The following is a 12,389-nucleotide window of genomic DNA, read 5'->3' on the forward strand; positions in this document are numbered from 1 at the left end:
GGACTCTGTAGCTGTATAAAGCATCCCGTGAAGCTGGCCCTGGCCCCAGCTGAGGTTCCAGCATCCACTCTTTGCAGTACGAGGGCGGAAGCCTTCAAGATGACTCGGGGCCCAGTCACTGTCTGACGGCAGCTGCGGAAGAACTCCGAATGGGAACCACCTGGCTGACCCAGCGCACTTTCAGATCCACTAGGGACAGAGCTGACCGTTCTAAACCAGAAACTCTGGAGTTACTGCACAGCCTTAGATAGCTGGAACGCTGGGGGAACTAGAACGTGTCACAATCGGACTGAAGAGGCAGGACAGTGACTGCGTTTCTCTGCGAACCCAGGCGCCTTATCTGAGCTGTTGTTTCCCGTCCTTCTCGGCCCACGCTGGCAGGGGGGCTGGAGGCACAGGTGACCCACACCCCACCGAGGGCCCTCTCACTATGGAAGATGGTGGAGCGTTCTGAGTTGAGTTCTCGGTTTCTTGAGGTTAAAACCACTCCAACTTTTACAAGTTATTTCCTCTCCCTGGGTCTTGGTTTCTGTGGAGGTACACTGAAATGATTTCCTAATTTAGGGCATGTGAGTCTCTGGAGGGAAAACACGGAGGACCTGGTAACTAGAAGGTGAGGGCAAGTAAAGAAACGGGAGGAGTCAAAAGCGTTGACTCCACCTCTTTCGCTGGCACCTGGGAGGACACAAGGGGAGAGAGTTCAGCCTGCATCAGATGATGACTGGCTCCACTTTGGGCACTTAGATCACACTACCTTTCAGGGCTGGAAAATTGGGGGGGGGGTACTTACATAGTGTCATTAATTAGGTAGAGAATATAACTATGCAGGAATTGACTAGATGAACACCAAAATATTTAGTTATTTATGGTGGATTTAGGGATATTTTACTCTGTAAAATGTTTTCTATTTCCCAAATTTTCTACAATGAATATCTAGTCCTTTCACTTGAAAAGTAATTTAAAATATCAATAAAAATTTTAATTTCTTTCAAATGTATCCAAATACATATTGGAATTGGAATATTATAAAAGAGGGAGTTTAGAGAACACACATGATTTAATAAACTGTATGGCAATGACTAGGCAGCCATCTAGAAAGCTTTAAGTTGGATCCATACATCATATATGCATATATGTGAGCATGCTCAGTCATGTCCAACTCTTTGAGACCCCACGGACTGTAGCCCCCCAGGCTCCTCTGTCCATGGGATTTCCCAGGCAAGAATACTGGATTGCCATTTCCCTCTCCAGGAGATATTCCAATACATCATACCTGATACCAAAACAAATTCCAAATAAATCACATATTTAAATGTAAGAATGAAACAAAAAATGTACCAAAAAAAAATCAAGTCATATTAAAAAAAATTTCAGAGTGAAGTTTGAAGTATGACATAAAATCCAGAATTCATTAAAAAAAATATAAGCTTTTTACTATAGCTTAAAAGGAAAACATATTAACATAGCAAACTGCCAGAAGCAAAGTCAAGACAAACTACAAACTGGAAAATATATTTGTAATTCATAGCACAGAGAGCAAATTTCTTTAATATATAAGAGCTCTAAGAAAAGACAACTCAGTAGGAAAGTGGGTAAAGGGTATAGCAGTTAATAAAAAAGAAAATACAAGTAACTCAGAATAAGATGCCATCCTTTTTTTACCTTTCAGGTTATCTAAGATCAATAGGTTTATAACATATTCTGTTGGTGAGGAGGTGGAGAAACATTCATACCCTTTTAGTGGGATGGTCAACCGGTACCACTGGATAATTGGACATTATCTACCAAATTTTAAAATATGCATGACCTTCAACTCTTTGATTCTATTTCCTGAAAAGCTGTTATTCTGATATATACCCACATCTGAAATGACATGTTATTCAGAGCAGCATTGTTTGCAATAACAATAGAGGACCCATCCAATAATTTCTGAGACATAGAATACTAATAACTCTGTTTATAGAGGAATGAGGAGTCATTTTGCATACTGATATGAAATAATCTCTAAGATTTACTATTAAGTGGAAAAAACAAGGTGTACATTTGTTTTGAGGCGATTGGTATGTAGCTGAAATAAAGTCCGGTCAAGCTGTAGTCATTTGAAGTCTTTCAAAGATGCTTTATGCATCCCCTCCACAAATCATGGATTACAGCAGCTTCATTCTACATGTACCTTTTCTTTTCTCCCTCACATTCACTCCCCAGTCTAAAACATTATTATTCAACTCTTGGCTGTCTCTTTATTTTGGGCTTTCTACATGAGAGTCTTTCATCTCCTTTATGTCTTAGCTTGAGTATCACCAAATGAGATGATATTTCCTAACAACTTGTCTATAACCCAGTCCTAATCCCATCACCCCTAAAAAAAAAAAAAAAACAAAAACAGCAAACCACTTGCTATTTTCTGTTTATTCGTGGCATTTGTCATTTCTAACGTATCTTTCATCTATACACTCTAAAATATGACTTCCACATTAAATATTTGTTGAATGAATGCTGGTTAAGTCTTTTGCTCTAAAATCCTCATGTGTATTGTTTGAACATTTTATTTTGTTGCTGTCGTGTAAAATCTGAACTCTAGTACAGACTAGACTACTCATCAGGCTTTTTTTCCATAAGTCTGCTCCAGCTGTACTTGGCCCTCAAAGTCATACCTTGTTATAAATGGAGAGAAGACAGTTTCATGGAAGGAAATAATTTTACCTCTTTTGCTTTCCCAAAAGATGACCTCTTTTCTCCTCTGACTCAAATTTCCTAAAAATTTATTTTTTTTAATCCAGAACTCCATTTTTCCACTGACGCTTTCCTGAAAGAGTTCCCCTGAGTTTCCACTTAAACAAGAAGAGTTTAGGACCAATCCATTGCAATATATTGGAAAATGTTAAATGTTATGCATTTTGTATTCAAGACTTACTTGAGAATTGCTTTAAGTTCAGGTCACCATGCTGGAAGTGTTATAGCTATACTGTGAATTATTATAATAACTTTTTGTAATTCTAATGTATAAAGTAATAGTTTATTTTTTAATTTTTTTTATTTTTGAAATTTAAAGAAAAAATTTATTGAAGATCTGAAAAACAATTAACTTTTCCAGAAAACTGTAGCTACAGAATGCATTGTGTCTATCATGTTAAAACGTGCATTGGACACAAATACAAAAACCATGAAACAAGCCACCGTTCTTCAACAATCTGAGCAAAGATAAAATGCCTAAGGAACAACATGGATGGATGACTCGCAAAGGATGGGCTCTTTACTTTAAGCACCATAAAAAAAAAGGGGGAGCACAAATGGATGAGTGTTCAGTTACATACACTGAATTGAACCTTTGGCACTAGGAATCAGAGCATTCTGTCATATAGCATTAACACACATTATAAAAGTGCGCAGTGTCAAAGGAATAGAAACCACCAACGTTCAAAAGCAGCTTTGTCAACGAAGCAATAAAACACTCTACAGTATGTCTCTCTGTTGTCCATCACTGAATACACTGGTAGCAACTTTGAAATGAAAAAAAAGAAAGAAAAGGAGCTGTAACTCCTTTTATTTTCTCTGTTTAAAATCAAACAGAAAACAAACATCAATTTTGTTATACACGAACATTTCCAAAGTACATTGTTTGTACAAGAGAAGGACTAAGAAACAAAAAGGTGTTTACAGAGATCAAACATGGGTGGCTGCTCGCGCCTCACACGGCTTTCCGATGGTACTCAGGGGGAGCCACTCCATAATCACTGGCACTAAACAAAGTTGCAGAGTTCTTTGCCAGGTATTCTAGGAAATCATGAAGATAATTCAGTAATAAAGCAAGGCTCTTCTCATCCAGAGGCGTGTAGGCCAACATTGCTCCAATTCGTACAGTCTCAGGAGATGTGGCGCCCCGTACACCTGGGACATGGGTGCCTCAGGGTGGTCCGCAAGGATCTCAGCGTACTGTAGCCTCTCAAATTTGTAGAGCAGTTGAGTGCCCAACATCACATTGAAGTACTCCTTTATCCCGGCCACAACCTCACTGACTGCATACTCCTTATTATCTGTGTTTCCTCGTGATTTCTTGTAATTTGCATAATCCTCTAGGATGGAATCCACTTTCTTCTTGGCGGGAAGATAGAAGAGCTGTTTTTGCCGGGTAATTAAGTCCCCGTCATCAACAAGCCATGGCTTCAGTTCTTCAGGAATCTTGACTTCAACTCTGCTCATAAATGTTTCCTCATTTTCAACAGTAGGATCTATTCGAGCCCTCTTCTTGCGAGGAGGCTGAGGTGTTTCACTGATGCTGCCACCATCTCCATTTCCAGGTGTCTTTTGTTTGTTCTTTTTTGTTTTCACTTCAATATTTTTTTGCTGTAGCCCAGCAGTCTTCTTTCCAGGGGCAGCCCCTCGCATCTTCCCCTCTGCATGCTGCTCCTGATTGGCTTTTTGAAGTTCTCTCCGATTTTGTAAATTGGTATCCACATACTTGAGTACTCTGCTTTCCGGAACCCATTCATCCCAATTTTTATTCCAACCACTGTAACGGATGAAGTATTTGACCTGTTTATCCTTTACGGCAACTTCTACACACTTTGCTTCATACAGAAGAGGCCCATGGAAGCACAGCACTCTCTCACCCTCCCGGGATTTAGGCTTCGGGTCCTGTCGGCGCCATTTACAAAAGATTCACCGCTGCCGCCGCCTCCTTCTCCCGCCACCCCTGACTACCGACCCCTACTCTCTACCCCGCCCAGCTCCGCACCGCCAACTCTACATCCTGGGCCCGGTTTAAAGTAATAGTTTATTAGGCGAGAGAGATCCTTATGACCATTTCTGAGTATACATTGGGTCTATATCTTTGAGTAATGAATCGAACAGGTTTATGAATTATGAAATAAATATTGTTTTAAGGAAATAAAGTGTACAGTATGCTACCATTTCTATTTTTTTTTAAAGTATGCATTTGCTTTTTTTGTGCATAGAATACCTCTGAGAGAATCTTCTAGAAACCATTAATAGCAGTTGCCTCCAGGCAAGAGTAATGGTTGTAGGAGAAAGACATGCTTTTAACTGTTTCACCCTTTTGTACCTAAAATTTAAAAAGGTAGGGAGAACCACTATCTTTTTAAGCAGCTGCTGGGCTCCTGCTGGCTCCTATTCAATCTGAGGTCAGCTGAAAGCCCTCAGCCTTTTGCATATGCACCGTCAAGCCAAACTGCCTTCATCCTGTGCTAGCGCAGCTGATTTTTTAAAAATACATATAAACGCAGGTCTTTCCACTTCTTTCAAATTCACCCTGTTAGTTTCAGCCCATTGTTTCAAGATATTTTAGGGTCTTGATTCTGACATCCAAATATTAGCTTTTCCTCCCAATAGTGGTGCCATCTGCATTTCCAGTGTGACAGACACAATTAACCACTGAGCTGACCAGATGCAGAATCTAGAAGCATGAAATTTAAGGCTTCTCGGATTTACATCAGTTGAATAACCAACTTGAGGGGAGTAGCACACCGGTTAAATGGGCTAGAAGTCCACCAGACTGGGCAATCTAGGAGCAGTCACTGTTTTCCTGGTTGTCTCCTCAACTGAAAGACATTTGATGTCTAACTGGAAACAGGGTCCAGTCTGTCCAAGGAAATGTTCCTAGCGGCTTTCCAAATAAACAGTAACAAACTGGATTCCTGTTGGTATTACCTTGTTTTTGGTGAAGGTATCAATTCTTTTCATTTCTTGTTGTTCAGTCACTAAGTTGTGTCCGACTCTTTGCGACCCCATGGACTATAGCAAGTCAGGCTTCTTTGTCCTCCACTATATCCCAGAGTTTGCTCAAATTCATGTCCATTGAGTCAGTAATGCTGTCCAACCACCTCATCCTCTGCCACCCTCTTCTCCTTTTGCCTTCAGTCTTTCCCAGCATCAGGGTCTTTTCCAATGAGTCATCTCTTCACATCAGGAGGCCAAGGTATTGGAGCTTCAACGTCAGCATCAATCCTTCCAATGAATATTCAGGGTTGATTTCCTTTAGGATTGACTAGTTTGATCTCCTTGCTGTCCAAGGGACTCTCGAGAGCCTTCTACAGAACCACAACCCACAATTTAATTCTCTGGTGCTCAGTTTTCTTTATGGTCCAACTCTCACATCTATACATGACTACTGGAAAAACCATAGCTTTGACTATAACCACCTTTGTCAGCAAAGGGATGCCTCTGCTTTTTAATATATGTCTAAGTTTGTCATAGGTTTTCTTCCAAGGAGCGTCTTTTAATTTCATGACTGCAGTCACTGTCTGCAGTGATTCTGGAGCCCAAGGAAATAGTCTGTCACTGTTTCCATTTTTTCCCCATTTATTTGTCATAAGTGATGGGACTGGATGCCATGATCTGTTTTTTGAATGGTGAGTTTTCAGCCAGCTTTTTCACTCTCCTTTTTCATCTTCAACAAGAGGCTCTTTAGTTGCTCTTCATTTTCTTTTTCTAGGTGTTCTCAAACCCAGTTTAATTATATAAATCCAGTTCATTATATTCTAGAATAAGTTTAGGGATTCACCTGAAGTGTGTCACCTACAGTTTCCAGAATCTACCCTTTTCTCTTTTGTAACACCAGGACATTCACAGCCTTTGGGCACTGGGGGCCCTTTCCTTTCTGCATGGCTTTCTCATGTACATTGGCAAGGGCTCCAGGATCTTCTCTGCAAAAGTGTAAAACCTTGGAATTTGCAACTCATTTTTTTTTGGCTGCACCACACAGCATGTGGGATCTTAGTTCCATGAACAGGGAACTGAACCTGTGCCCCCTGTGTTGGGAGTGCGAAGTCCAAGCCACTGGACCACCAGGAGTCTTGCAACTTTGTTTTAAATGGGTGCCTAGGTTTCAGTCAGTTCAGGTCAGTCACTCAGTCGTGTCAGACTCTTTTCGACCCCATGAATCGCAGCACACCAGGCCTCCCTGTCCATCACAAACTCCTGGAGTTTACTCAAGTCCATGCCCATCGAGTTGGTGATGCCATCCAGCCACCTCATCTTCTGTCGTCCCCTTCTCCTCCTGCCCCCAATCCCTCCAAGCATCAGGGTCTTTTCCAATGAGTCAACTCTTCACATGAGGTGGCCAAAGTACTGGAGTTTCAGCTTCAGCATCAGTCCTTCCAATGAACACTCAGGACTTATCTCCTTCAGAATGGACTGGTTGGATCTCCTTGCAGTCCAAGGGACTCTCAAGTCTTCTCCAACACCACAGTTCAAAAGCATCAATTTTTCAGCGCTCAGCTTTCTTCACAGTCCAACATCCATACATGACCACTGGAAAACCATAGCCTTGACCAGACGGACCTTTGTTGGCAAAGTAATGTCTCTCTCTTTTTTTTTCTGTGATGTCTCTGCTTTTTAATATGCTATCTAGGTTGATCATAACTTTCCTTCCAAGGAGTAAGTGTCTTTTAATTTCATGGATGCAGTCACATCCGCAGTGATTTTGGAGCCCCCCAAAATAAAGTCTGACACTGTTTCCACTGTCTCCCCATCTATTTCCCATGAGGTGATGGGACCAGATACCATGATCTTAGTTTTCTGAATGTTAAGCTTTAAGCCAACTTTTTCATTCTCCTCTTTCACTTTCATCAAGAGGGATTTTAATTCCTCTTCACTTTCTGCCATAAGGGTGGTGTCATCTGCATATCTGAGGTTATTGCTATTTCTCCCAGCAATCTTGATTCCAGGCTGTGCTTCTTCCAGCCCAGCATGTCTCATGATGTACTCTGCATATAAGTTAAATAAGCATGGTGACAATATACAGCCTTGACGTACTTACTGTCTTTTCTCTGGAGTTTGTTTCCTCTACCCCACATTTTCTTGCCTCACTCCAGTTTAGAAATGCTCTTCTTCGATGAAGAGTGAAGAAAATCGGGGTTGAGTATTCTGCTTTCCAACAACTGCTAACCTGACATCTTCATCCCCATCCTCTCTTTATTCCTCTTTCTCTGAATGTAACCAAGAATGTCTTTTACTGTCTCCACTCTTTCAAGTCTCAGCTTGTCAAGGACTTCAACCTTCCTCCTCTTACACCTGCCTTTGGGTTTGTGAGCCTGTCAGGGAGCTCTCTGCACAGCTCTGCTGGTTTCTTTGGGTTTTCTCCTTTTCCTGTCCGAGGATTTTCTGCAGATGAAAGTGTTAGTCATTCAGTTGTGTCCGACTCTTTTCGACTCCATGGACTGCAGCCCGCCAGGCTCCTCTGTCCATGGGATTCTCCAGGCAAGAATACTGGCGTGGGTGGCCATGCCCTTCTCCAGGGGATCTTCCCCACCCCAGGGCCTGAACCTGGATCTCCTGCATTGCCGGCATTCCTTATCACCTGCACCATCAGCGAAGATGGGCTGTCCTCATTTTCTATTGCAGAGCCTCCTCTCTCTCTGGTGCCACATTCCATTTAAATCTCTGAACGTGAGATCCTAAGTTTTCTCTCCTTTTTTGGTATTATTTTTTATTCATTGTCTCACCCACTCATTCCACGGCCGACACGCGCCTCCTCCTTCCTTCACCTGTGCCGCGGATCCTGTGCCACTGGCAGCGCCCGGCGGCTCAGCAGGTAGCTGTGCAGGCCTGCGGCTGGGCGGGCGGAAGGGGGCTCCGGAGGGCTCACCTGTCAGTCTCACCTAGAGGCTCCTCCAGGCTGGCATTCTGCTGCGTGGAAAGCACGCAGGATTCGGAGTCAAGCGTACCCAGATCTGAATTCTAGCTCTGTCCCTTCCTAGCAAACTCTTTGTCTCTGAGTTTCCATTTTTCTCACTTGAATAATGGGGATATTATGGAGTTGATGGGTGACTGAGGTAACTACACACACACACCACACACCCCCAACCCCCACTAGGCTCCTGGTTTTCACAGCTGCCGTTCCTGGCGGACTGTGCCGCTTCCATCCCCTCTCTGGCCGAGCAGCAGCAGCGTGTGTCTGTGCCTGGTGAGCCCTCCTGTGATGACGAACACCCCCGTAACCCTTAGACCCTGGAGTCTGCAGATACGGAGGGCCGACTGTTCATGGATTCAGTGAGGCTGACTCAGATGTGGCCATCCCCGAGATGGGATGTAGAGCACTCCATCCCCGAGACATACCGAATGGAAGGGTTTACAGATGGAACTTCCCTAAGAGATCTTTACTCTGATATTACAAGCTCTACGACCACGTGAATGAAGCTGCCATCTATCACCTAGTTGCCGAGTGGAGTGAGCCTGTCTGAGGGAAACCAGGCAGAGGCGGGCCCCAGGGATACGGCCCGTGGGAGTCCTGAGGCCTTTGTTTGCCTCCAACAGATTAACCACTGGCCATTTTTGTTGTTTGAGCCAATAAATTTCTTTCCTTTTTTTATTGGCTGCACTGGAGCTATGTGGGATCTTAGTTCCCTGACCAAAGACTGAAACTGCACTCCTTGCATTGGACTCGAGGCATCTTCACCACTGGACTGCTGGGGAAGTATCTAAATCCCATCTCTTCACTAAGCCAGTTTGTTGGGCTTGTGAGTATGCAACCATTATATACAATGATATATATATATATATATATATATATATATATATATCTACATGGTTATAAAATCACAAGTTCTCTCTCATCATTTCATTTTACCTCCTTGTTTAAATCAGTTCCCCTATTTTTATGTAGAAAAACAGAACTCCGTATATGTGCATGGCATATTAGAAATTCTCCAGGCTTGCAGGCCCAGATCTGGATCCTGGCTTTGTCATTTATCAGCCTTGGGCAAACCAGTTAAACCTGAACTTCACTTTTCTATCAATAAAACGGGATTTTTTTTGTTTATATGGCTGCTTTATGGGTTGAAGCTAATGGATATATGGGCATATCATGTTGTAGGCCACCAATAAACGCTCTATTATTAGGTGGTAGGTAGGGCTTCCCTGATGGCTTCCCTCAGTGGTAAAGAACCTACCTGCCAATGCAGGAGACACAGGTTCAATCCCTGGGTCGGGAAGATCCCCTGGAGAAGGAAACGGCAACCCACTCCAGTATTCTTGCTTGGAGAATCCCATGGACAGAGGGGCCTGGTAGGCTACAGCCCGGGTTCACAAAAGTCGAACCCAACTTAGTGACTAAACCACCAGCACCACCTTACACCATCTCAACAGCTTTTACTCCGTACGGCTGTCTATAGGGGCACCTCTTTCCAGGCGACACTCTTAACCACCATGGTTTCCAAGTTGATCATGGCCTTGTCCAAGGAGAGTGCAGAAACTTTTGGGAAAAGATGAAAGATGAGGAGGTGGACAGGAATTTGAAAGCTCAAATAGTGGAGGAGAGATGAACTTAGCCTTTTTAAAAAACATTTGCAACTGCAGAACTCTACACCCACTTTCTATTTATAAATATCCTCATCTCCCGGCTTGGCTCCTCCTGCACAAGACTCCAGCGGAAGAGAGCAGACACGAAGAGCAGCTGCGAGCCAGGTACAAAGGCGCAGAGCAGAGGAGGCTGTAGGAGGAGAGGTGCCCGCCTGACGTGGGTCAGGTGCGGGAATTCAAGGATTCTGGGGCAGTGCGTCTTAGGAAAGTTACGTCACAAAGTCTTTGGTCCCTTGCCGAAAGCCTGCACAGGCAGAGGCACCTTTTCTCCATAACCGGATCACGCCACCGAGCTCCAGCTTTGCTGCCTACTGTCCCGCGCTGGTGGGGGGAAGACAAGCTAGAAGGCCGCCGCGGAGGTGACGCAGCGAGGCAGCGGGGACAAAGGGAAGGTGACAAACTCGAGGCACTTCTGAGAATCCAGCCCCGACTTCTGAGAAGAGGGAGGGTGGACGGGGCTCGGCGTCACCTCCAGGCTTTCAGCTTGGGAAACAGGGTGATCAGGAAGCGCGGAGTAAAGTCTGAGAACGCGAGCACCAGTGCGGGCTCATCAGGGAGATGGGCTGAAAGGTCATTGAATCTGAAGATCCTGAACAAACATTTACTGAGGACTGCGTGTTAGGGACTGTCCTGGGTACTTGCAATAGAGCAGAAAAACAGCACTGAAGAAATGTGAGGACTGTCAACGGAGATGCAATTCCACTTTCCCTCAACTCTCGGCCTTCACTAGTTCTGTGGCTTTGCCCAAATTATCTGTACTTGTACAATATCACCTTACCTTCTAAATCTTAAATAACCACAACAGCTACCACATTCCAAGTAGTTACTGTGACACTGGACTCAAATCTTTGCTCCTCTAGTAAGAGGAGCATTACCCTACCCTCATTTTAGACATGAGGAGCTGGAAGCTTAATACATTCAAATAACTAGTCCCAGGTCACAGGGCTGCTAAGTGACAGAGGTGGGAATTGCTCCCCTCTTGCCAACCTGCCCTCCAAGGACCAGCTCAAAGTCCACTCCTCCATGGAGCCTTCCCCGAGTTCCCCCCAACAGGATGTGAGCTTTTCCTCTTGTGGATCCCAGGGAGCTTGGTTTCAACTTCTAGCACATTCTGCCTGTCTGACAGGCATCACTACAAGTGTACCAGGGTTTGCTTTTCTTTGGCCTCAAAGAAAAAAAATGGAGTGTGGGACCTTAGTTCCCCGACCAGGGATCAAACCTGTGCCCCCTGCACTGGAAGCATGGAGTTTTAACCACTGGACTGGCAGGGAAATCCCAGGCCTTGGTTTTCTGCACATGGTTCTATTTAATCCTCCCAGCTTCCCTAGTCCTGAGGCTCTCGTCAGGAAGGCCAAGGGGGACACTGAGATTGACTGAACTCTCCACTGCCCCCGAGCAGGGCTTCGCACAGAGTGACTGAGGGCTGTATTTATGAACTCTCAGTGCGATCCCCTCAGGGGAGTAAGGGTGAGATGCTGGATTCCAGGAGGCGGGGAGCTGTCTGAGGTGAGGGGCGGCTCTGTCGTTTCCGTCTTCATCCTCCTCTTTCCCTTCCAGCCAGAGGACACTCACCAGCCTCTGGGGTGCCAGCAGGGCAGGGCCGCAGGCAGGACGGAAAGTCGGTGGGCACACTCCTTCTTGTCCTTATCTCACCTCTGGCTCTTCGTACTACTCAGGCTGGAAATAAAAACTGCAAAGCCTAATAGATTTTTCCGTGGAAATGTGACATTACCAGGAACAGTCAGTCCATTCTTCTGGCTGCCTGAGGGAGGCAAAAACTAGTGCTAGAAAAGGTTCTTGTCCCAGGGGGCTTCTTGGATGTGGGAGGTGAGCGGTTTGCTTCACTACTTACTCCCCCTCTCCGGCAGTTGGCAAGTCTTCAAAAACTCCTCCAGGTCACATTTTTGTTTCTCCCCCCTTTCCAAAGCACTGTTCTTCAGCCATTTTGGTGTGTGGTACTTAATCTGAATCTATTTGGAAACATTCTTTTTCGGGGTGGTAGTAAGTTGGTTCCAGAACAACTGCGGTTTTTAAGACAAAATCTGGCTAATTGATCCCAGACAGGAGACTGC

At 44.4% G+C, this 12,389-nt stretch overlaps 1 pseudogene; it reads right to left on the bottom strand.

Annotated features, from left to right (window-relative positions):
- Positions 1 to 3,527: 3,527 nt before the first annotated feature.
- On the bottom strand, positions 3,528 to 5,800 carry LOC122699731 (annotated as a pseudogene).
- Positions 5,801 to 12,389: the final 6,589 nt, after the last annotated feature.

The sequence above is a fragment of the Cervus elaphus genome, chromosome 1, assembly GCF_910594005.1.
Source record: "Cervus elaphus chromosome 1, mCerEla1.1, whole genome shotgun sequence".
NCBI classification, from domain to species: Eukaryota; Metazoa; Chordata; class Mammalia; order Artiodactyla; family Cervidae; genus Cervus; species Cervus elaphus.